This window comes from Dipodomys merriami, unplaced genomic scaffold (assembly GCF_024711535.1).
Source record: "Dipodomys merriami isolate MVZ:Mamm:240054 unplaced genomic scaffold, mDipMer1.0.p SCAF_2072, whole genome shotgun sequence".
Lineage (NCBI taxonomy): Eukaryota > Metazoa > Chordata > Mammalia > Rodentia > Heteromyidae > Dipodomys > Dipodomys merriami.
In genome coordinates this window covers 50,865-75,880 of record NW_027203463.1, presented here as the reverse complement: position 1 = coordinate 75,880, position 25,016 = coordinate 50,865, and the positions used below count along the sequence as shown (strand labels likewise).

At 41.1% G+C, this 25,016-nt stretch overlaps 1 long non-coding RNA gene across 4 annotated transcripts in view; it reads left to right on the top strand.

Moving 5' to 3' along the window:
- The first annotated feature begins 2,418 nt into the window (after positions 1 to 2,418).
- The window catches only part of LOC138833437 (uncharacterized), a 31,726-nt gene continuing 9,128 nt past the window's right edge, over positions 2,419 to 25,016 (top strand). For 2 of the 4 annotated variants that reach the window (XR_011373911.1, XR_011373912.1), the window contains exons 1-2: positions 15,155 to 15,545; positions 24,606 to 24,826. This is a non-coding gene — a long non-coding RNA (uncharacterized lncRNA). Of the gene's footprint in view, positions 2,529 to 5,290; positions 5,442 to 12,801; positions 13,220 to 15,154; positions 15,546 to 24,605; positions 24,827 to 25,016 lie in introns of those variants that run through there. The other 2 variants (XR_011373913.1, XR_011373914.1) reach the window with 2 other exon arrangements.

Here is a 25,016-nt window from a genome sequence, read left to right as displayed (position 1 = left end):
TAAAATACAATTTAAAAAAAAATGTGGTATATATAAACAATGGAATTCTAGGCCTCCATCAGAAAGAATGACATTGCCCCATTTGTTTGGAAATGGAAAAACTTGGAAAACATTATATTAAGTGAAGTAAGCCAGGCCCAAACAAACATAGGTCCCAAGGTTTCCCTTATTTGTAATATCTAGTATATGTATGAGTCAAGCGGAAAAGGTCAGATAATGTGATGTCAGGAAAATGAACCCTTAGATGTGTATTTTAATGTTTTTTTCTTTCATGCATGTGTTTCTAATGCATTTATAAGATTATCCCTTTGTTGGTTTGTATGTACCTCCCCCACAATATAACCCCTACTTTCACTATATTTGATGTCAGTATAACTTGTGTAGGAGATGGGGGAAAACCAGTTGTTTAAGGATACAGGTGGACCTGTTGCAACAATGAGAAGTACAAGTTGTCATGTTCAAAACGAGTTTTACAACATTGGTGCAGGGAGGTGGGGGAAGGGGGGGGGAAGGAGAAGGATTGGGATTGGGGGGAGCGGTGAGGCTGGGAAGGGATGTGAAGGGTAAACAAAGGAGGAGGCTGCAATTCTTGGTAAGAAATGTATGCATTATCCTGCCCATGTAACTGTAACTCCTCTGTACAGTATGTTCACAAATAAAATAAAATAAAATTAAAAAAAAAAAGCTAAGCGCCCAGGCCTTGAGTTCAAGCCCTAGGACCAACACAAACACACACACACACACATACACACACACACACACACACACACACACACACACACACACACACACACACAGAGCTGTGCTGGCATGAGCTCTTCAGTCTTTCCTCCTTATGAGATTTTTTCATTAATATTTACACAATATTTTATTATTTTCATTCAGGTGAAATCTTTCCTTAATTCTCTGAGTGGAGAAGAATTAGAGGCTCTAATATTTGAATTAGAACAACTCAGAAGCATTTTCCCTAGCAGAATTTTGTGAGGAAGAAAAAGAAGAGAAAAAAGGTAATATGAAAATTCATAATCAGAGTGGGAAGATGCAATGTATTTATTATTACTAGAGTCTTTATTATTACTGCGGTATTTATTATTATTATTAATATTATTATTATTACTAGATTATTTATTATTACTAGAGTAATTTGTGTGTTTGTGTGTGTGCATGCACAATGCCTGTGCTGGTCCTGGGGCTTGAACTCAAGGTCTGCTTGCTGTCCCTGACCTTCTTTGCTTGAAGTTAGACCTTTAAGGACTTGAGCCACACCTCTACTTCCAGTTTTTTTTGTGATTAGAGATAGGAGTCTCATGGAGTTTTCTTCCTAGGCTGGCTTCCAACTATGATCCCCAGATCTCAGCTGCCTGAGTAGCAGTCTGACAAGGATAGCCACTGGTACCCTGCATCTCTCTCTTTTTTGCAGTGAGAATTTTCATGTAGAATTCTTTTTGCAACTTTCCCCCATCTAGGTGTTCAGACACATCAGCCTCTTGCTTATGTCTTCTTTTTTTTTTCCCCTGTCAGACTCCTCTTAGCATCCCTCATACTGATATTGTTCATACCAGTGAGTACAGTTAAAGATTGCTCTTTTCAGAGTTTGTCCTCAGTTTGGCTGATGTTTCTTTATATCTCTAGATACTTCATTTGTGCCTCATGACTTGTGGGATCCTTAATCCCATCTTGAATTGAGGCAGAAAAGGTGGTAGTACCTAAAACATGAGTGACACTCTTCCCCCTCCCTGCCTCCACAATTTAAAGCCTGTATCTCTTAGAAAATATGAATGTTGAAACTGCTCATTTTTTATAGTAATAAGGTAATGTGGCAGTTAGTATAAAATGTAATTTCTGGACAAATGAATCTTAAGGGTTGTTTTATTTTAACATTTAATTAGATATATTTCTAAGACATATTCTCTGCTAATTGGCTATTTTAAGAAAGTGGAATCCAATGAATTCAGTTTTAAGCTGGTCCTAGAATTTGAACTCAGGGCTTGGATGTTGCCCTAAGCTTTTTTTCTCATGGGTAGTGCTCTACCACTTGAACCACTGCACCACTTCTGGCTTCTTCTGAGTAGTTCATTGGAGATAAGAGTCTCACAGACTTTTCTGCCTGAGCTGGCTTTGAACCATGATCCTTAGATCTTAATTTCCTGAGTAGCTTGGATTACAAGCATGAGCCACCAGTGCCTAGCCCTTTTGTAGTGTTTAAATGAACTATTTACTTTGCAATGGAATGACATTTTCACTCTGAAGTATACAAGTGGTCATAGAGACTAGAATTTTATTTGGTGAACATTTCTTAAAAGTGAATGAAATGAGCCTTTACGACAAGAAAAGCAACGATGTATGAGTCATGATACACATTCAAACTAAGTTTCAATTTTATAGAATGTATTTATTGCTCTGTTGAGCTTTGTAGCTTCCCAGTGCTGTTTACAGACTATGCTGATGAAATCTGTGTTGATAATAACAGCTATATTCATTGATTTCAGGACAGTTGGTCAGCATTTGGAAGATTTGTGTGACTCAGTGTGAGTATTTTCCCATTATTTAATGTGTGATGTTAGCAAATCATGTACAGGCAAAAGAAAAGAAAAGACTAACTGATTTTAATTTAATACATCCAAGCAGAAAATCTTATGGTATAGCTTCAGGCTCATTGCTATGTATCTCATTACAACTAAATTTTAAGAGATGACCACTAGTTGAGTTTTAGTGTAATATTAAGGAGTATGCCAGCATTAGCTTTATTGATAATCTGAGAAGGCAACTAAAATACTTCTTCCTTTCCTAACTAAGTGACTTTGTAAGGTAGATTTTCTGCATATACTTGAAACAACATAACCCAACAGACAGTATAAAAGCAGATGATAGAATACAGGTGTCTTTCATTAGGCTAAAGGATGAAGTGATTTATTAAAGATGTAAAACAATGGGTCTATTCTGCTGAAATTTTACCTTTTTTGGAAAATACAGTTTTTTTCAATAAGCGTATATTAATAAGTAGTGTTTCTTTTCTTTCTTTTTCTTTCTTTTTGGTGAGTTGTGGGGAGTGAACTCTGGGCTTGGGTGCTGACCCTCAGCTCTTTAGCTCAGTGCTAGTGTCCTACCACTTGAGCCACAGCGCCACTTACAACTTTTTCTGCTTATGTGGTGCTCAGTAATTGAACTCAAGGCCTCATGCATACAAGACAAACACTCTACCACTGAGCCACCTTCCCATCCCCAGTGTTTTTGTTCTTAAGTTTACAAAACTACCATAAGCACTTGAGTTCTAAATTTTCTTTTGTTTGGCTTGTGAAACTAGGACTCAATACCTGATGCTTTGCTCATTAGCTGAGTTCTACTTTTTAATATATCTGTCTGTTTCTCTCGTGTGTGTGCATGCACATGCGAATGCATGTGTATACCCTATTTTTTATTTAATTTATTTATTTTTGTGCCAGTCCTGGGGCTTGAATTCAGCACTTAGGCATTGATTCTGAGCTGCACTCTACCACTTGAGTTATAGTTGTACTTCTGGGTTTGTTTTGTTTTGATTTGTTTTGTTTTCTGAGTAGTTTATTGGAGATAAGAATCTCATTGACTTTCCTGCTCCAGCTACCTTTTAATAGCAATCTATAGATCTCAGTCTCCTGAGTGTGTAGCTAGGATTACTGGTGAGAGCCACCAGTTCCTGGCTCTACTTACATTTTTTTTTGTCAGTTCTGGGGCCTAAACTCTGGGTCTGGGCACTGTCCCTCAGCTCTTCAGCTCAAGGCTAGCGCTCTATCACTTGAGCCACAGTGCCACCTCTGGCTTTTTCTACTTATGTGGTGCCGAGGAATCGAACCCAGGACCTCATGCATGCAAGGCAAGCACTCTACCACTGAGCCACCTTACCTGTTTAATTAGCTCTTTGGGAGCTCTCAAAATTTAAGAGTATTAGGAGGTCCTGAGACTAGCAAGTTTGAGAGCTGCCAAATTAAAATTTTCCACATGTCAGTGCTTTTAAAGATGGCTCTCTGTTTTACTTCTTTGAACTGTCAGTGTGCTTGCCACTAATATCTCTAAACCTCATTTGATTTTTTTCTATTTCTCATCAACTGTAAAATAACTAGTCTTCAAGTTTTCTACAAAGCGAATATTTCTCAGTGAGAAACTTTTCTTACTCCTTTAGTATGGATTTTATGCAGACTGGGACATTTTCTTTTTTGTTTGTTGTCAGACTAGACAATTGTATAACATCTTACTAATAAATGATTCCTTAGTCTATGTAAAAGCTTGATTCCTTTTTATAAAATGTTTTCTGACCAGGTACTGGTGGCTCACACCTGTAAACCTAGATACTCAGGAAACTGAGACGCCGGATCTGGGTTTAAAGCCAGCTCACCAGCAAAGTCTGTGAGACTCTGATCCCCAGGTAACTATCAAAAGCCCAAAGTGGAGCTGTAGCTCAAGTGATAGAGTGTTAGATTTGAGCTGAAGAAGCTCAGGGACAGCACCCACGCCCTGAGTTCATGCCCTAGGACTTGCACAAAAAAAGGAAAAAAGATTTTTTGAACATAGTATTGAGATGGCAGTTAACTATGATGGGCTTTGGAGTTATCCACTGAGTCAAAATGAAGATCTGTCTTTTACTAAAGCCATGTGACCTGCGATCCTGAACTCTTTTCTCATCTGTAAGGTAACCCAATCTAATTCCTTACAGGTTGTTAAAATAAGTACTAAATTAAATACTTTATTCAGAGGCTGGGAAGGTGTCTCAGTGGTAGAGTGCTTGCCTTGCATGCATGAGGCCTTGGGTTCGATTCCTCAGTACCACATAAGCAGAAAAAGCCAGAAGTGGCACTGTGGCTCAAGTGGTAGAGCACTAGCCTTGAGCTGAAGAGCTGAAGAGCTGAGAGACAGTGCCCAGGCCCAGAGTTCAGACCCCAAGACTGGCAAAAACAAAACAAAACAAAACAAAAATGAAATAATGTATTCAATAAGTGGCATAATAGTCATAAGCAAGCGATGGTAATTATTTTAATGATTCCAAAGATATAAAAGATTAAAAAATCTGCTTTTTAGAAGTCTTAACTTAGGAAACACATAAAGCCATTGTGATGTGTTTAGATAGTTGCATTCTTTCTAATTACTCCTCAATATGACAGTTGTGTTATTTATAAAATTTTTTCTGCAATTAACTGCATTTGTTCATGTAATCAGCATCTGTTTGGTGTAGGAATGGGAATCTTGAACTTTAAATACCATTCAGAGGACTCTGAGGGATTTTCTAAACAGTTGGATTTTTGTCTAATATGTTCACCAGAAATGACTCTGAAAAGAGACTCCTGCCCAACTCCTCTCACTCTTTGCCAGCCCTCCTCAGTGATATTTGTTGAGAATTCAGCAGTGATGTTGGCATTTAATGATATCTCAATGAAGTACTGAAAAAATGGAAGTAGCTGACGGGGATAAAGGTAGGAACCTGCTGTTGTGGTAGTGTTGGTCATCTTTTTCTATCAGCATTCTTGGTCCTTGCCATCCCTTTGCCTAAGAATATGTCTTCCGATTTTGGGAGAGTCCTGCCTTTCTCCAAAGTCCCTCCAAAGCCCACACTTTATTCCTTTATTTATTTATTTTGTTATTGTTGTTTTTGGTGCCAGGACCACAGCTTGAACTCAGCTGATGTCTTACTAATCTGAACCACGACACCAGTCTGTCTTTTTCTTGCTAAGTCGAGATAGATCTAAACAGAATTTTCTGCCTGGCTGGCTTTAAACGTCCATCCTCCAGGTCTCAGCCTCCTGAGTAGCTGATTATTGTCGTGAGCCACCAGCACCATCCTACATACTTTTGATGCAACTTCTCCTCATCTCAATGCCAGTCACCAAGCCTCTGGCAAGTACTCTACCATGGAGTTATACCCCTACCTAATATTGGGCCACACTCCTGCCCAATATATACTTAATTCTGTGGAAAGTATTTGGTAGTGATCTTCCACCATTGTTTTCCTTTGTTATGATGGTACTGGGGTTTGAGCTCAGCTCACTCAAACTTAGTAAGCAGACACTCTACCACAGAGCCATGCCTTGGGCCCTGCTTTCCCTTGACTGTTTTCAGGGAGAGTATGGTTTCCTGCCTGGATACATGCCTGAACTACAATTACCGATTTCAGTCTTCCTTTCATTGTTAGAATCACAGACACTTGCCACTGTGTCCAGCCTCTCTGTTGAGATGGAATCTCCTAAAATTTTCTGCCCAGGCTGGGCTGGAACTGAAATCCTCTTAATTTTGGACTCTCACATTAGTGTTGGAGGATGAGCACATACTAATGTAACAGGCTATGGCTGAGAAGGGATCTCACAAACTGTGCTGCCAAGGCTGACCTCAAATTATAATCCTCCATTCTCAACTTCCCAAATAGCTAGGTTTACAGGCATGAGCCACAGCAGTGACCTGCCTCATTTTGTTCACAACACTTACCAAAAAATAAGTTTATTAACACTCAAACATAATACATTGTATATCTGAACATTGTAAATTAAATGTATATATTGGAATATTATTTACATTTTAAGTATACACTAAATAATTTTTTAGAACAGAATGAGATAAATATAAGTGAAAAAAATTCTGCATGCTATTGGATCATTTTGTCAATATTTTGTGATATAGGTATGTCATTATGTTTTCAGATTAATTTCTTGCACCCAGTAGGATTTAGTTGGATGACCCTACGAGTCAGGTTTTAGATTTTTATTCATATTAGGATATAGTTAAATGTTGCTTAAATGAGTTACATTGGTAAGGATGGTATTAATGAGATCACCTTCACAATCCATCTTATACTTGGGATTGCTAAGTCATTTTAATTCTTTCTCTTAAATGCCAAGTGAGAGGCACAAATGAGCTATGATACATTCTTCCCGCCAATCGCGGGAAATTTTGGGGACAATGGTCAGATAAAGCAGTAACAATTTGCCCTTGAAGCTATACACTGCTGATTAAGAAATATATAGATTCTAAAGGCTAAAACCTTAGGCTGGTCTCAAAGTGAGTTAATGGATAGGATTTAGGTGTGTAAAGAGAGAAGGAATATTTCCTGACAGTATGTTTGGCTGTCTTGATTACAGTTTGCTCTTGACTTACCCATATGTTTACATGTTTCTTCAGTGAGGTGTTCTGTTTTCCCATCATCAAGATAACATTTTCCTTAGCACCCTTCCAACATTAATCCTTTCTCCCGCTGATTTAAACATCACCTTGCTCACTTGAATCATGGATTATTCCCTCAATTTTACTTCTTTTTGTTCCTAGATTAGTGCTGATCAGTTCTCTACTCAGCCACTAAAATGATCTTCCTTTGATTTAAATTTGATCTTACTTGTCTCTGTTCTAAACATCATTCAGTGGTTCCTCATCTCTTTGTTAGAAACTTTGAAATCTTACCAGGGTGTAAAGGCCCAGTCTTTGCTGGATCCTACTTTGTTGCTTTTTTCCTTTGTTTACATTAAATGCTGTGATCATACTAAACTTCCTGCTATGCTTTCACCACCTAATCTTGGCACTCATTTTCTCTGCCTGAAACTCTTCCCATAACTTGAATTCCATTTTTTAAATTCTTTTTCTTTTCTTTTTTTCTCGTTCTGGGGCTTGAACTCAGGGCCTGGGTTCTGTCCCTGAGCCTCTTTGTGCTGAAGGCTAGTGCTCTACCATTTGTGCCACAGGGTCACTTCTGTCTCTTTCTGTTTGTGTGGTACTGAGGAATCAAACTCAGGGCTTCATGCATGCTAGGCAAACACTCTACTACTAAGCCACATTCCCAGCCCTGAATTCCATTTACTTTATACAATATCTGCTTCATACTCTCCATTCATTCTTCTGTAATGTGACGCAAAGAGCATTGAGAGTGGAGGCCAAGGTTTAACTCCTAACCTTTGCTAAGAAATCTTGTGGAAATTCTTGACCTCTTCCAGCCTTCATTATCTTTATTGCCAAAGTGTGATAATGCCCACCTCTCTTATAAGCCCATTAAGAACATCTATCGACATACTATGCACAAAAAAATTCTATAAGCATGTCACCCAAAGATGTTTGGGGTGGCAACGTGGGTGATGACAACAAGAATGATCCACCCAAGGAAGCATTTAGCTTCACTGCTCAGGTGACCTTCCTGAAGCATCCAGGCCAAATCAGTGCTAAATATGCCTCTGTCCTGGATTGTCATTCAGCGTAAATTGCTTGCAAGTTTACTGACTGGAAAGAGAAACTTGAAAAGAGATCGTGTAAGAAGTTGGAAGCTAGTCCTAAATTCCTGAAGTCTAGTGATGCTGTCATGGTTCATATGGTTCCAGCAAGCCTTGTGTATGTGGAGAGCTTCTCTGACTATCCTCCTTTGGGTCATCTTGCTGTTTGTGATAGGAGACAGTTGCTGTGTGTGGCATCAAAGATGTGGACAAGAAGTCTGCAGGAGCTGGCAAGGCCACAAAGTCTGCCCAGAAATCTCAGAAGGCCGAGTGATTATTATTATCCCTAACGCCTGTAGCTTCAGCTTAACCAGTGGTGGAAGAAAAGTCTCAGAAATGTTTGTCTTAATTGGACATTTAAGTTTAATAGTGAAAGAATGGATAATGATAACAATGCATCATAAAAACTTGAGAAGGAAAGGAAAAAATTCTATAAGCACTCATATTCCATGCTCATTAAATTGTTATGCATACTTCTGCTGCCTTCACTCCTCTTCCTTCTCACCTTTCTTGTGATCCTCAGCAGTTTTTCTGGAATGTTTTTCATGTAAAACTTTGTTTTTTTCAGGGGATGAAGATTTTTCTGAAGAGATAACAGAGATGTTTTTCCCAACACATCTCCTGCAAACCAGACAAACTGGCCAGGGTAAGTTATTACTTCTTGGTGATTGTGATTCATTTATTTGTGACACTTCAGTGAATAAAAACTGAGATAGTAACCATTTACAATATGGAAGTAAGAGCAAAAGCCTTGCTCTTTGTTGGTGACTTGTGAACTATGTGCATATCCAAGGTCAGAGTGGGCAGGGAGGTTCTATATCCAAAGAAATATTTAATACAACATATATTCCATTGCCTGCTCATGCACAGGACTTGGGATGCTTTTTCCTTTTATGCCTGTCTTTCCCAGGCTCAGGAGACATTCTGTAAACCAGTAAGCCCCAGGCACACAATGCTCTCTGGACAGAGGGAACTGATATAATCAGGATGTCCTGTTTGCTCCTAAGTCCTAGGGTAAGGACCTTAATACTTGATCTTTTTGTTTGTTGTTGTTATTAGAAAATAAATTTTGTTATGGAATGTCTTGGGTAGAAGAAAGACATTCCTCAAGCAACAAAGTAGCAGAATTGCAAGTTCCAGGCTGGCCTGTGCTAGCAGGGTTTTACCTAAAAAAAAAAAAAACAATAAATATATGAATGTAAGAAAGAAAGAGTACAGTTTCCTGTGAGTATATAATGTCAGAGAGTTTCCTGGAAACAGTAGCCTCTAAAATGGGATGATTGTTTTTCTTTATAGGGGAATAGTAATAAATTTATTATTATAACCACAATTCAGTGACTTTCATTACATTTCCAGTATTGTAGAACCATCACCTTTATCTTGTCCCAAACATATCCATCATCCTCAACAAAAATTTTGGGCCATTAAGCCATTCATGCCTCTTGCCTTCCCTCAACCCACAGTAGTCCTGAGTTATTTTCTGTCTGTGAACTTACTCTTGGTACTTTATTGTTATAGTCTGAATGTTTGGATTTCCATAATTTTTCATATGGTAACACTTGATCTTTTATTCTTATCCCCTAATATTTGCATTCTCCATGAAACCCTCATAGAACACTCGTCGGAAACTCATCTTCTGCAGTTCAAGTGCATCTCTTCACTATTCAATCTAGTATTGTTTAAAAATGGTCAAATTGAAGAAAAGTCATAAAAAGAATATAAACAGTATTTGTGTGCTTTTTATGAAAATTCACTATAGTTAACATTTTCCTTCATTCGCTTAATCACTTATTTGTGTGTATGTTCTCTTTGTGGACATACATTTGAGATTAACTTGTATATATCATAGTCCTCTATTCCTACATATTTTAATCTTGCTCTCCTCAGGATAAAAATGTCCCGTTATTACATAGCCACAGTAATTACCGGCTTCAGTAAATTAATCACAATGCCATACTTTTGCTTAATCTTTGTCTATATTTCAGTCTTGCCAATTGGCTCAATTCTGTCCCTGTCATTTTTTTTCTCCAGTACTAATACCAGTACATAATCATGAATTATATATAGTTGTGTATACTTGATCTCCTTTAGTCTATAATAATTTCTCGGCTTTTCCTTATCTTTGTAACATTACTTTTTTTTTTTTTTTTTTGTCGGCCGTGGGGCTTGAACTCTGGGCCTGGGCGCTGTCCCTTAGCCCTTCAGCTCAAGGCGAGCGCTCTACCACTTGAGCTACAGCGCCACTTCCAACATTACTATTTTTGAACAACACAAGCACCTGCTTCCCTTTAGTAGCTAGGATGACAGGTATGAGTGACAGCTGACTGGCAAATGTAGAGTTCTTGAGGGTTAAATGTGTTATTTGTTTTTGTTTTTTACAAAGTATGAGGCTCATTGTAAAAAATGCTCAGTGTTGATGACCCCATATAAACCAACTTATTATCCCAAATATACATGTAGATGTTCAATAAGCAGATATGTCTCTATATTTTTATTCTAGTTAATTTGCTAGGTGCTAGGGAAGTAATGATGAGAAGGACATAGAAAAATCACAAGAATAAAAGAAATCATGTTAATAAATATTTTTGAGGTCAATAATTCTCAATGTGGTCCCTATGTGGCAATTCTCGGAAGGCAGTTTTCAAATAATTGAAATTTTTGGCATTGAGATACAGGATATAGCAGGGGCATTGGCCTGGTTGTCTGCACACTAAGGATGTAGGGAAAAGTGCACTGGAGCATGTGGTTCTGGGAATAATTTTTTAATATTTTTGTTTACATTTTTTACCTTTTTTCTCCAGGTTAGCAGGCTTCATACCTTGAACCACAGCTTAATTACTCACTTTCTTTTTTTCTTTGTTCCTTTTTGCCAGCCTTTGGGCTTAAACTCTTCTGCCTGGGCTCTGTCCCTGAGCTACTTTTGCTCACCACTTCAGCCACAGCACCACTTCCAGCTTTTTCTGAGTAGTTTATTATGTTTCTTGGACTTTCCTTCCTTGCATCAAACTGTGATCCGCAGAACTCAGTCTCCTGAGTATGAGTAGCTAGGATTACTGGTGTGACCCTTTGGCACCTGGCTAGGTTTTTCTTATGTTTTGGTTCTGGACCTAGGGCTTGAACACAGGGCCTGGTCAGTGTTGTTTAGTTTTTGTTTTTGATTTAAAGCTGATAGTCTATTTGAGCCAAAGCTCACTTTCTGCCTTTCTGTTGTTGTTTTTATTCTTTGTGTTAATCCCAGGGCTTCAAAGTGGCCTGGCCAGTCTCCAGTCTCCATGCTTTCTCCCACTCCGCACCCCACCCCCTCTAAGTTAGCAGGCACTACATCTTTAGCCAGTGCACTACTCTTCCTTTTTATTTTTGGTGGTTGTATTTATTTCTTTGTATTTGGCTTTTATTTATTTATTTATTTTGGCTGGTCATGGGGCTTGAACTCAGGGCCTGGGTGCTGTCCCTCAGCATTTCAGCTCCAGGTCCTCTACCATTTGAGGCACAACACCACTTCCAGCTTTTTTTTCTGCTTATGTGATGTTGAGAAATCGAACCAGGGCCTCATGCATCCAAGGCAAGCAAACACTCTACCACTGAGCCACTTTACCAGCCCTGGTTTTTATTTTTTTATGGTCATCCTAGGGCTTGACCTGCCAGTCTTCTTGAGGTGCTGGGCTTTTCCCCCCTTCTAGGATGGAAGTTTTACAATTTGAGCCATAGCACATTTTTTTTGGGGGGGGTGGTTAATATTGTAAGGTCCGCTCCTGGATGGCAAGCAGACTCCACCCTCCTCACAGCAAAGTCTCCACCCAGTACCTGCATTACCTAGGCAACTGGGACACCTGGAAGAGGTCACATCTGCATCCACTGAGGTCACATCTGAATTTGATGTGGCCACACCTTTCTCCACCCGTACCCTAGATAAGGCCTAGCCCAGGCCCAGACGCCCTCTCTCTGCTCTCTCTGCTCTCTCTCTCTGCTCTCTCTCTGCTCTGTCTCATCTCTCTGCTCTCTCTGCTCTTTTCTATCTCTTTCCTCTCTTTCCTCTCTTTCCCAGCTCTCTCTCATTCCAAGGCCTTTCCCAGCCATGAGGAATGCCAACCTTGCCTGGTCCCAGCAGGTCTACTGAATAAACCTACCCCTTACCTGAATACCACGTGCATGGTGCTGTTCTTACTCAGCTATCTCTTTTTTAAAACCTAACAAATATGAGATAAGTGTTCTATGGCTCTAACTACTCAACAGGCTGAGATCTGAGGACCTCAGTTGGAAGCCAGCCCAGACAGAAAAGTCCTTGTGAGACTCTTATGTCCAATTAACCACTCAAAACCCAGAAGTGGCGCTATGGCACAAATGGTAGAGCACAAGGCTCTCTGAGTACAAGAGGGTCAAGGACAGCACACAAGTCCTGAGTTCAAGCCCCACAACTGTCAAAAAATACAGAAAGGAAAAAAGTACTACAGGAAGCCAAGATGACTATACAGAGTCTTGAAAGTTGAGAGCCAAGGTTCAAAGCCATCCTAGGCATGAAAATCAATGAGGCGTTTTTCACCAATTAACCAGCAACAGGTAGGAAGTAGTAGAGCTCTACCCTTGAGTAAAACTCAAGTTTAAGCCCAGGAATAGCATAAATGAAAAGAATTCTCATTTACTTTCCTGCCCAGGCTGGATTCAAACCACAAATGCTCAGATTTCAGCCATTTGAGCAGGTAGGATTATAGGTGTGAACCATATTTTTGAAATATTGAATTGGCTCTAATATTTTTGCCCTTCTTTTCACTTAATTTATTATTCTTTTTCTCTTTTTTGTAAGTTCGGGTCATCTAGCTTATTATTAGGGCTGGCCACTGTTTCTGAGGTTTTTGTTTTGAAGTTTTTTTTGTGGATTTTTGTCCCAACCTGCAGGACGTCAACGAGGGCAATGAACCTAACAGAGAAGGAATGAAGGGACAAGAGACACGAAGAATGACAGCAAGACAGGGATCCTGGTCAAGCTGCAAATTTTTATTTTTCACACAGGGGTATTTATATGCTTGGAATAAGGAAGAATTTTCATTGGCCATAGCAGCTGCAGGATTTTTGCATAGGGCAGGGTGAAAGGGTGGTCATTAGCAGCTGCAGGATGTTTGCATAAGGCAGGATGAAAGGGTCGGATTTCTGAGAGTGGTTCTGTAAACTCAGCCACAAGATGTTCTGGTGAGATAGTCAAGCCTATCTTCATGTTGAGAGACTCCTTTTGGTTCCCGACAGATTTTTTTTTTTTTTTTGAGCTTGTTATAGTACTTGAACTCCAGGCCTGGTCATTATTCCTAATTTATTCTCAAGACTAGTAGGCTTCCCACCTCAAGACAGTCCAAATTGTGGCTCTATATGTATTTTTCTTTCTTTCTGCATTTATTTTAGGTGCTGCTCTTATGGCTTGTACTCAGGACTTGGGCATTTTTGCCAAGTTTTTGTTGTTGTTGTATTTTTATTTCTTCATTGCTGGTCCTAGGTCTTGAACATAGGGCCTTCACTTTTGCTAGCCATAAAATCAGGGCAGAACCACTGTGTCTGAGGTTTTTCCCTTTTCTTTCTCAAGACTAGCAATCTCCATGGCTTGAGCCACAGATAAAGTTCTGGCTTTATTTATTTATTTATTTTCATTTTTCTTGCTAGGGCTTCACTCATGACATGGCCACTCTCCTGAGGCTTGAAGTCAGGGCAGGGCCACTGTGAATGAAGCATTTTTTGTATTGTTTTTTCTCAAGGCTAGCATACTGTAACAGCTTGAGCAACAGCTTCATGAATGGCTTTGTTTATATAATGTCCTCTACACCCCCCACCAGGCAAATGTTGTAAAGTTCATTTTTTGAAATAATTTCTTGTACATCTCATTGTTGCAATAGGTCTAACTGTATCCCTATTTAAACAATTTGTTTTTTCCCTTCACCTTCACAAATTACGCCAACATCAAATACAGTGAAAATGGGGGAGTTATTTATTTATTTGGTTCTGATCCTAGGGCTGGAACACAGGGAGTGGTGACTGTTCCTAAACCTGAAATCAGGGCAAGGTCACTGTGCTGGAGTCTCTCCCATGTCCTGAGCAAGGCTGGCAGGCTCTAAAACTTAAGCCACATTTCAACATCTGGCTTTGTAAAACAAATTTGGTAATTCATAAGGGTTAAGTGTCTCATGGCGGAGCTGGGAAGTGGCTCAGTGGTAAAGTGCTTGCCTTGAGCTGAAGAGCTAAGGGACACCATCCAGAGCTGGAGTTCAGGCCCCACAACCCACAAAAAAGGAAAAAGAAAAGAAAAAAAAAACTGAGTGCCAGTGGCTTACACCTGTAATCCTAGCTACTCAGGAGGGGGAGATCTGAGGATTGCAGTTCAAAGCCAGACTGGGAAGAAAAGTCCATGAGACAATTATCTCCACTAAATCACCAGAAAACCAGAAGTGGCCCTGTGGCTCAAGTGGTAGAGCACTAGCCTTGAGCTGAAGAGCTTAGGGACAGTGTGCAGGCCGAGTTCAAGCCCCATGACCAACCAAAAAGAAAAAAAAAAGATTCTCATGGGAAAACAGGGACATTAGCCAGGCTCTAAAATCAGAGGATGGTGGTTCAAAGCCAGCCAGGGCAGGAAAGTTGTTCAGACTCTCATCTCCAATTAATCACCAAGAGCTGGGAAGTAGAATAGTTCTAGTCTTGTGCAAAACAGCACAAGTTCAGGCCCCAGGACTAGCACACATAAAACCAAGTGTCATGGAGATTCCTGCCCAGGTTGACTATGAACCACAATCCTAAAATTTCAGCTTCCACAGTAGCTGGGATTATAGGCATGAGCCACTACTTAAAAATATTTTATTGACTTTTCTCTTCTTCTTTTGCCTTCTTATACTATTGTTCATTTCGTGTGTGTGTGTGTGTGTGTGTGTGTGTGTGTGTGTGTGTGTGTGTGTGTGTGTGTGTATGTGTGTCCTGGTGCTGGTTGTAGACCTTGAACTCTGGAGCCTAGCCACAGTCTCTGAATTTGTTTTTCTTTTATTTTTTATGCTGTTTCTAGGCCTTGTATTCAGGGCCTAGTCCCTGTCCCTGAGTCATTCTTTTGCTGCTGGTGGTGGTGGTCCTAGGACTTGAACATAGGGCCTGGTCACTTCCTGGGTTTGAAACCAGGGTAGGGCCACTGTGTATGAGGGTTTTTGTTGTTTGTTTTCCCTCAAAGCAAGCAGTCTCTGTGGCTTGAGCCACACAGATCAACTTCTGGCTTCTTTTACTTTTGGCAGTTCATGGAAGATAAAAATCTCATAGAAGATAAGAGTACTGTATCAGCACCTGAAATCTGAGGATTGGGGTTGAAAGCCCAGGCAGGTAAGTCCGTAAAACTTATCTCCATTTCATCCCCCAAAGAAAGGAAGTGGTAGAATGCTACCTTTAAGAAAAAAAAAATTCTATTTCAAGCCCTGGGTTCAAGACCCACACCTGATACATACTCACAAATTCCTAAGGGACTTTTCTGCCTCAGTTGCCTTGGAACCCAGATCTTCAAGTTCTGTCTTTTGTGTAGCTTGAGCTCCAGGTGTAAACCACCAATTCTCTTGGTTTTGTGCTCATCTTCCACTCTGATTTTTATTTGTGTATTTGTATTTAATTAATTAATTAGTAGTAGTCCTGCCCTATGTATCTGGGCCTGGTCACTGTTATTTTGCTTTTTCATTCAAGGCTGTTACTTTACCACTTGAACCACAGCTCTACTTCTGGCATTTTTGCTGGTTAGTTGGAGATCAGAGCCTCATGGAAATTCCTGCCCCGGTGGGATTTTAACCACCATCCTGAGATTTCATGCTCCTAACTGGGATTACATGTCAGCCACCAAAAAGTGCCTGGCTCACTCAATTTTAATATTCTTTTTTTTTTTTTTTGGTTGCTCATGGGGCTTGAACTCTGGGCCTGGGCGCTATCTCTCAGCTCTTCAGCTCAAGGCTAGCGCTCTACCACTTGAGCCACAGCGCCACTTCCGGCTTTTTTCCTTTTTGCTATATGGTGCTGAGGAATCAAACCCAGGGCCTCATGCATGCAAGGCAAGAGCTCTACCACTGAGCCACCTTCCAAGCCCTCAATTTTAATATTCTTAATAGGCTCTTACAGTCTTTTTATTCACATGATGATGATGATGATGATGATGATGATGATGATGATGATGATGATGATGATGATGATGATGATGATGGTGTGCTGGTCATAGGTTTGAAATCAGGGCATGGGTGCTGTCCATTATCTTCCAGTTGAGCCTCAGCTCAAGTCCTGGACTTTTCTCTATTTCTTTTAGCTTCTTTCTTGGTGGTTAATTTGAGAGAATTGTCTCATGAAAAAGCTTGGCACTACTCAGGAGGTTGAAATCTGAGGATTGTGGTTTCAAGCCAGTCCTGACAAGAAAGTCCAAAACACCCTTTTCCTTTTCTTTTTGTTGTTGTTGTTGTAATGACAAAGGTGAGGTGCAGTGGAGTTGCAGTTTCATTAGCAGGTAAAGAGGATGTTTGTTTTTGAGCAATGGCCTCTCAAAGTACACTGTCTCTTGACTAGGGATGGTCCACTGATGGTTAGAATGACTTGTCTTCCTTCTATGACCCTATTACCCTGGTAACCGATTGTTTACAAAGATGTGATCCTGACTCCTTAGCAACATGAGAAGGGACAATATCATTCCTAGGTTGGGATGAAAACCAAGTGGATCCGCCCATTTGTTGTGCTGCCTCGCTCTGGGGGGCCAGGATGATAGTGCACCCTTCTGTGAAGAAGGAAAATGACTTGAACAATTCTGTACTCTTTGTTCATTTCTGACAGATGAGGGCTGTGGATATATTCATGGACTCATCCAGGGACAAGCAGGGAATTGTCTAGGATCTCCATTGTGTCTAGGAAGGAAGGGCCTCAGGTTTTGCTGCAGAGAGATGCATCCTACAGTGCGGTTGCAGCAGCCCTGGCTTGCTCCAATGCCAGTGATTTCCCAGATCAGCAATATACCTGGACCCAGGAAATGTCACCTTGTGCAGATGAAATAGCTCTCAGGACATCTATCCTGATGACCACGAAAGCCTATGCCAGTGCAAGCGATGGTGACACAATGCTGCTCATGTGGCTGGGAGTATGGAAGTGGCACAGGTGTGGATTAGAGGTGTTGGGTAGCACACGTGGTGGATGCCTTCTGCTCTGCCCACCACATGACTAAAGGCAATGCTGGATTCTGTCTGAATTTAACTGGGGTCTGGGGGACTATGGATTTTCTGGGATGCCATAGCTCCCAGGGGACACAGATTTAGCTGGACTAGGTGAAAGGGAGTGAAGGAAACCTCCAGAAAAAAGGAAGTCTTGATTCTCTTTAAAAGTTCCTTTAATGCTTAAATTTTAATCAAAATGGAAAATAAATGGAAAAAGTGATTCTAGATCTCAGTTTCCTGAATAGCTAGCATTACAGGTGTGACACTAGTACCCAACTCACTCTTTTGTATCTATTGAGTTTATTAGGTTCTAGACACTGTAGCAAGGAAAAAAAGAAAAACTTTGTTTTGAAGGTCTATGCCTTTGTGTGTGGAGTTGGGGGAGGGTAGAGAATGTATACACATAAATATGTTTAAATATATGATGGAAAAAATATATTGAGAGATGTGCTAGGGAGGAATGTTAGCAGTTTGCGGTGATGTATGAGTTCAGAAAACCCTCATGTGGTAAATGACTTAGAAGAGATCAAGGCAGCTCATCCAGGCCCCAGAATCAGGTAGAGTCATGAGCTCGAAGTATGAGCACCTACACGCGGGCCCCCTCCCATTTCTGGAGTTCCTTCCATACAACTGGCCCCTCCCTCTCTCTGCCCAGACCCACCTGGACTCCCATCTACCTCACTTCCTTTTCCCTCAGATCCTCCTGCTACCAGGATAGTGATGGAGGTCATGTGCTCCCTATTGGGGGAAATATGGCTCCTCTAATAAACCTTGTAATAATCTTTCTCCTTTGCCTTCCTGCTTCTGCATGGTCCCCTTGCATGGATTTTTGTCTGATCCTCTTACATTGGTCGCCCTGTGGGGATAGGCTCCCCAGTGGGTTTGATCCTCCCTCCACTTCGGAAGGAAGTTCAACCAGCTTCCCTGGGACCTATCCTGAGATCCTATCCGCCAGTCACCAGAGGACCACCAAGGTAACTTTCTCCTGACTGAGCGCTCTACCAGCCCATCCAACACTGCTAATTAAGTCCCACTCCAGGGTAAGTGACCTGTTTATCTGAGGTCTGCGTTTCTGATTCTGATATCTCAGTGGTAAGGCCACCTGGGCCTCTGTGACTAACCGAGCCCCCCTTTCCCCCATCAGAGTCAAACGTGGACCAAGTGCCAGGGGCCTACCTTGGCCCAAGGACCCCTCCCGCATGTCCCAAGGAATGCGCACGGACAAACATGAAGACATTCTCCACTGGCAGGGCCACCACCCCCTTTAGGAGCCAACCTGTACTGTGGAGAACACTCTAATATAGGCCCATGGCATCAGGTCCCTTACCATGGGAAGGACACTAAATTTCTTTACATTAAGGCCACCTGGGCCTTGGAGGGCTGCTGAGCCCCTTCAATCAAATTTTGCCCCAAATTTAAAACTCCACTTCTGTGAGTGCTTGGGCAGATAGCTCTGGCTCTCTCTCTCTCCCTCTCTCCCTCTCTCCCTCTTCCTCTTTCCCTCTCCCTCTTTCCCTCTCCCTTGCAACTGAAGATAAAAGTATGGATGAGTTTAAGTTTAAACTCCTCCTCTGTGTACTGCCTTTGCAGTTTCCCCTCCTCTGCAGTCTCCCCTGTGAGGCCCTCCCCTCTTTTGCGGCCTCCCCCACAAGACACCCTCACTTCTGTGGCCTTCCCCATGAGGCACCCGCAGTTCTGCGGCCTCCCAGTGAGGTACACCCCTTTTTGCAGCCTCTTCTGTGAGGCCTCATCCCCTGAAGGACTTCATCTGTGAGGTCCCCACTGCTCTGCGGGACCCCTCCTCTGCCTTTGTAGTGGGGGTGGAAACTGAAGCTCCAGTTTTGCCAGAAACAATGCATAAAGCATAAAGTGACTCCATTTAGGGTATCATCTCTCACTCTTTTCCATGGTTTTCCATGGACAGGACTGACTTTGTCCTGGCCATTGTCTCAACATCCATTCCTGGGATAGCTTGTCCCGGTTGGCATTTACAGTTTGGACTCAAGGCCTGGGCACTGTCCCTGAGTCCTTCTGTTCCAGGCTAATGCTCTACTACTTAGAGTCACAATGCCACTTTCAGCCTTTGGCTGGATAGTCCTCGTTCTGTGCTGATTAGTAGCGAGATGGAGTTTTAGAAGGATTTTTTTTTTTTGTGCCCAGGATGGCTTTGAACTTTCTTACAAAAGCTCTTTTTATTTCCAGTTAAAGCAACAAGGAGATCAATGAGATGGAGGTTACCTATAACTTGTTCACAATTGACTAACAATTACTTGTCAGAGATTTTTAAAAGAAAGCCCAGTAGATGCTTTTAACCTGAGACTGATTGGCACTCTATGACCCACTGCCTCTGGGTAGCCTGCTTAAAGTGGCTTATAGACAACATTTAACCTATAACAAATGTACAGGCCTTTTCTTGGGCTACAGCAGCATAGCCTGTTTAACACCCTGGTTTATAAAAGCATTTTCTGTCTGGCAGAGGAATGCCTACCTATGTAGGCCTTTAGACAGATCTCAATAGGAACATAATCTCAGCTCTACAAGCTTTTCAACAGATGAATTTAACCAGCTCAAAAGTTACTGCCAATTAGGACTTTGAGGAGATACAGGGGTTTTGGGATTTACATTCTACAATCTTAGCTTTTATTACCCACTATCACAGATCTCTGGAAAGTTTTGCCCAGTTAGACCAACATGGGTGATAGGCATGTTTACAAACTTATCTTTCTATGACCTTCTGGCTTGATCAATTTTTTGGAGGACCAAGCTCAAGTAACTCAGGACCTGATACCACTTTTGTCATCCAAACATTTGTTAGTAATTGCATCTGGATGTTTTAACATTGTCAGGGTCCCTGGAGTGCCTTTCTTATGTTGGGATAAATACATCTTTGGCACTTTCCTTGGTCAGTCACTGGACTTGAACTCAGGGTTTGAGTGCTGTCCCTCAGCTCTCCAGCTCAGGACTAGCACTTGGCCACTTTAAACTCCAAAACAACTCAGCTTTGAGCACTCTGTTGGCAGATTAGAGATGACAATCTCACAGGGACTTTAGTTTGCCTGTGCCTGGACTGGCTTCGAACTGCAGATCAATGAGTTTTTTTTTTTTTTTTTACAAACAGTCACTTTTACTCCAACTAAAAGCAACAAAGATGGTCATTGGAAGTAGTTTTATAAGCATGGTTTTACTTATTAAATTACATTTGACAAACTTGCCCTATCTTTTACTGTGGGCCTTCTGGCAACTGTTACAAAAAACTTTAAGGGCAAACTAGAATACTTTTACTTTGAAATAAACCTTTAGGAAAAATTTATCTTTTAAACTTGTCTGGGAGGCCAGCCACTCCCCACAACTTCTCAAATTTTTACAAGGGGGATGTCATTTTAAATCCTTTTTGTAAAGTTATTTTAATTTGCATTTAAATGCATCATTGAAACACTGGGCTGTATATTCTTTGCCTGTAGGCTGTCCTGTGGGCAGTGAATAGAAAGAGTGGCCATTTTTTTTCTGCAGTCTGAGTTACCTTTAGGAATTTACCTCCAATTGTAAAATAGTATAGAAATCAATTTCTATCCTTTGCTCATAGACCCCGTATGGTCTAACTTCTGGCGATGAACATTTACAGATCCAAATATCTAATGTGGCTTGTGTTTTACCCTTAATTAACAGGCTTTTGGTCATGTGAGATGAAGCAAGGCCAGAGTCTGAGAGAGACTGTGGCATCTCCCAGCATGTATGGACTGTTGCACCTCCTGTTGGTAACCTGCAATATTTCTACATATACTGGTTAGAGACCTGGTTTACACTGGCTTTTGCAGGCTGGTGCCACTGGTTTAGGCAGCTGTGCCTGGGCCTAGTCACTCTGGTCCCTTGATCTTAATTGAAGTTGATCGGCACACAGGGGAGAAAACTAGAGAATCAAACCCTTAGCTTTAGTTTACTAGCCATGGTCAGTGTACAATAGTTAACTCTTAGCATAGATGGACATAGGAATGACATAATTCACAGCCAACTTAGTTACCAATTTCATTTACTTTGTAAAGGACATTGTCTTTTTTAAGTCCTTTTCCAAGGTCTTTTAAAACTGCCTGTTTTTTCTTTGGCTTAGTCAGGTCACAAAGTTTTAAAGCAATTTAGATTAATTCACAGCTTCCATTGACAAAGATTTTTAGTAGGCAGAGTAACCTTGAAACCATAATCACTTACATATAGTCAAATAAGACACAGACAGAAATGTTTGTGCACAGATAATAGAGCGTGCTTAGATTTTAAAATAGACTTTTAAAGTTTTGAAATTTTAGTGGAACTACTTTTCTAATTATGATGGAACCATGTGGTCAGTTTAAAATACAAAACTTTGCCAACAAGAAACCTAGTGAACAGGAGGCAATAGGAACATACACTTGGCCTAGCATAATGGCGCCACAGGACAGGGGAGGGGGGAGGGGTAGTACCAAGCTGAAGTACCAAGATGCCAATTTGGCACATCCACCACTTGCTCAATGCTAGAGAGAAGAGTAATACATTTTTGGTAATATCCAAACTTGTTGGCCTTTATTTCGGGGAGTTTAGACTTAAACTCACCCATTTCCTATCTAATGAGTAGAAACAAGCAATTACTGGTTACATTCTTCCAGGGCTTAACCAAAGCGTTTAGCATATGAAATACTTGTGAAAGAGGTTACAAGCAGGTAATTTTGGCAAGAGGCAGAGTTTAAGGGGAGGGGGAGAGAGAGAGAGAGCTACTTGCTCAAGCATTCTCAGAAGTGGAGTTTTAAATGTGGGGCCAAATTTAACTGATGGGGACTGAACAGCCCTCCAAGGCCAGGTGGCCTTAATGTAAAGAAATTTAGTGTCCTTCCCATGGTAAGTGACCTGAAGCCATGTGCCTAGAGTAGAGTGTCCTCTGCAGTGCAGGTTGGCTCCTAAATAGGTGGTGGCCCCACCAGTGGAGACTGTCCTTATGTTGGTCCAAGGTGGGTCCTTGGGCCATGGTAGGCCTCTAGTGGCTAATTCCAGCACTTGGCCAAGTTTTTGGTCAGATGGTGAGGGTGGGGCTCAGTTAGCCCAGAAAGGCTCAGGTGGCCTTACCACTGATATTGGAATCAGAAACCCCAACCTCAGACAAACTTGTCACTTACCCTGGAGTGGGAATTAATTAGTGGGGCTGGATGGGCTGGTAGAGCACTCAGTCAGGAGAAAGTTACCTTGATGGTCCTCTGGTGACTGGAGTGAAGGATCTCAGAATAGGTCCCAGGGCAGCTGTTTGAACTCCCTTCAGAAGTGCAGGGGGAGCAAATGCACTGGAGAACCTATCCCAGTATGGAGCCACCAGTGAAAGAGGATCAGACACATCCATCCTATGGGACCATGCAGAGGCAGGCAGGCAAAGGAGAAAGATTATTACAAGGTTTATTAGAGGAGCCATATTTCCCCCAAGAGGGAGCACATGACCTCCATCATCATCCTGGTAGCAGAAGTATCTGAGAGAAAAGGAAGTGAGGTAGATGGGAGTTCAGGTGGATCTGGGTGGAGAGAGGGAGAGACCAGTTGTATGGAGGGAACTCCAGAAATGGGAGGGGGCCCAGATGAGGGTGGAGCTGAGGACCAAAGGTGAGCGATCTACAAACTGCAGTTCAAAGCCAGTCCAGGCAGAGAAAGATTATCATCTCTAACTAGCCAGCAGAGTGCCAAAAAAGCGGGCAGAGTTGCTTTGGAGACCGAAGTGGCAAAGTGCAATCCTTGCACTGGAGAGCTGAAAAACAGCACTCAGGCACTAAGTTCAAGTCCAGTGACCAAGGGAAATGTCAAGGTTGCGTTTACCCTAACAAAGAAAGAAGCACTCCTGGGACTTTGGCAATAATGTTTGGCTCTTCTAAAATTGATCAGAGCTGAGGTCATGGCAAGCTACTTTATAAGCATGCCTAACTGGGCAAGAACTTGTCAACCATTTGTAATAGTTGGCTGTAAAAGGCTGAGGTTGTGAAATGTGGGGAATAGCTTAAATCCAAACTGCTCTGTATATGCTTAAAACCATAATTGGCAGTAAATTCTGGGCTGACACTAACCAAATAAATTTGTTTAAGAATAAAATATGAAATTGTTAGGACCAGATCAAAAGTAAACAGATAGGGTATTAATTAGAACAAGGAAGGAGAAAATTCAAATTTAACTGAGACAAATAAGTCCCAAGTAAGGAGAGAAACATTGGTATAAACACCAAAATAAAACAAAATTGTGGTCTGATAATTACTAAAAAGATCATTTATATCAAGATTTAGACCAAATGTTAAATTTTCGAAGATAAGGGCTTAAGTAGAGAGTTAAGCACCAGGAGCCACACTAAACATCTGTATTCCAAAGGATGGCCTTTCCCTCCTAGGCTATTTGAGGAGCTAAACAATGCTTTGGCGTATTTGGGGAGGTAATGTTTTCCTAGGATTTCAAGGTAAGACTTGTCCCACCTCCAGGCCTTGAAACTGGGTGCAATGCCCCCATCTCCAGCCTAGATACCAGGATGTCTACAGGCAGTTGTGTGGACTTAACCACCCTATTTGCCTTGATGCAATTTGTAATCACTAACTGTTCGTTCTGCTTTTATAACTTGTTTGTCAATTACAAAACTGCCACTGAACACCTACAAGTGGAACTTCTTATGGATCTTACCTTTAAACATCCTAGACTATTTAAATCTTTTACAAACCAAAGTACTAAACAGGCTATGCTGCTATAGCCCCCCCCCCCAAAAAGGGTCCATACAGTTATGAAAAGTTAAAAAATTATGCCTAAACTCTAGTTTGGAATAAAATGTAATTAGTAAAAAGTTGTCACCTTGACAAACTACCCCACACTATATTATAAAAGCCAGTGTACAATCAGAAAAATATTAGGAGAGTTTACTAAAGTTAGTCCCTAGGTAAAACTTCTTTAATCAACCTGTGTAGACTAATGCCAACTGTTTACACACCCATAAAACATTTAAGCTTCAATTATTAAAAAAACAAAAAAGGGGAATCCCTAAGGGAAACTTTTGCCTTAACCTTATTTACTCTAAATTTTTAAAATTTCACTCAAAGTGATCCTTTCACTAAAGCTGAAAAGCATTTTATCCCTCTAGCAGCATCTCACTATCTATTCCCATATGGTTTAAAAAATTTAATCAATGAAGACTAAGACTAATGCCCCATAAGGGAAAACAGTGTTTCTATCATTCCAGATGGATCCACTGGCAACATCTGGGTCCCTTTTTGACTCATCCGACCTCCAGAGAAGCAAAAACAACACAACACAACCCTGAGGAAGAAGATCTAGTAAGCAGCTTTGCATACCTAAGGTTGAAGTCCGGAGGAAGCCATCATCCTTATCTTAAGAAAACCAGCTTGACCCCAGCAACATGGGGTCAGAATAAGGTGTTGACACAAGACCGAAGCCACCCTGGTCAGTACAAAAACCCCTAGAATACCTGAATATCTGTTTTGGCCATGATTGCACTGCTTGTGAATACTTCTGCAGTGGGTAGTGAACATGCATATTGGGCCTATATCACTCACCCACCATTGTTAAAATTAGTGGATTAGCTAGACCAAGGTCCAGTGGCGTACACAAATGACAGCACGTATTTTCCTCC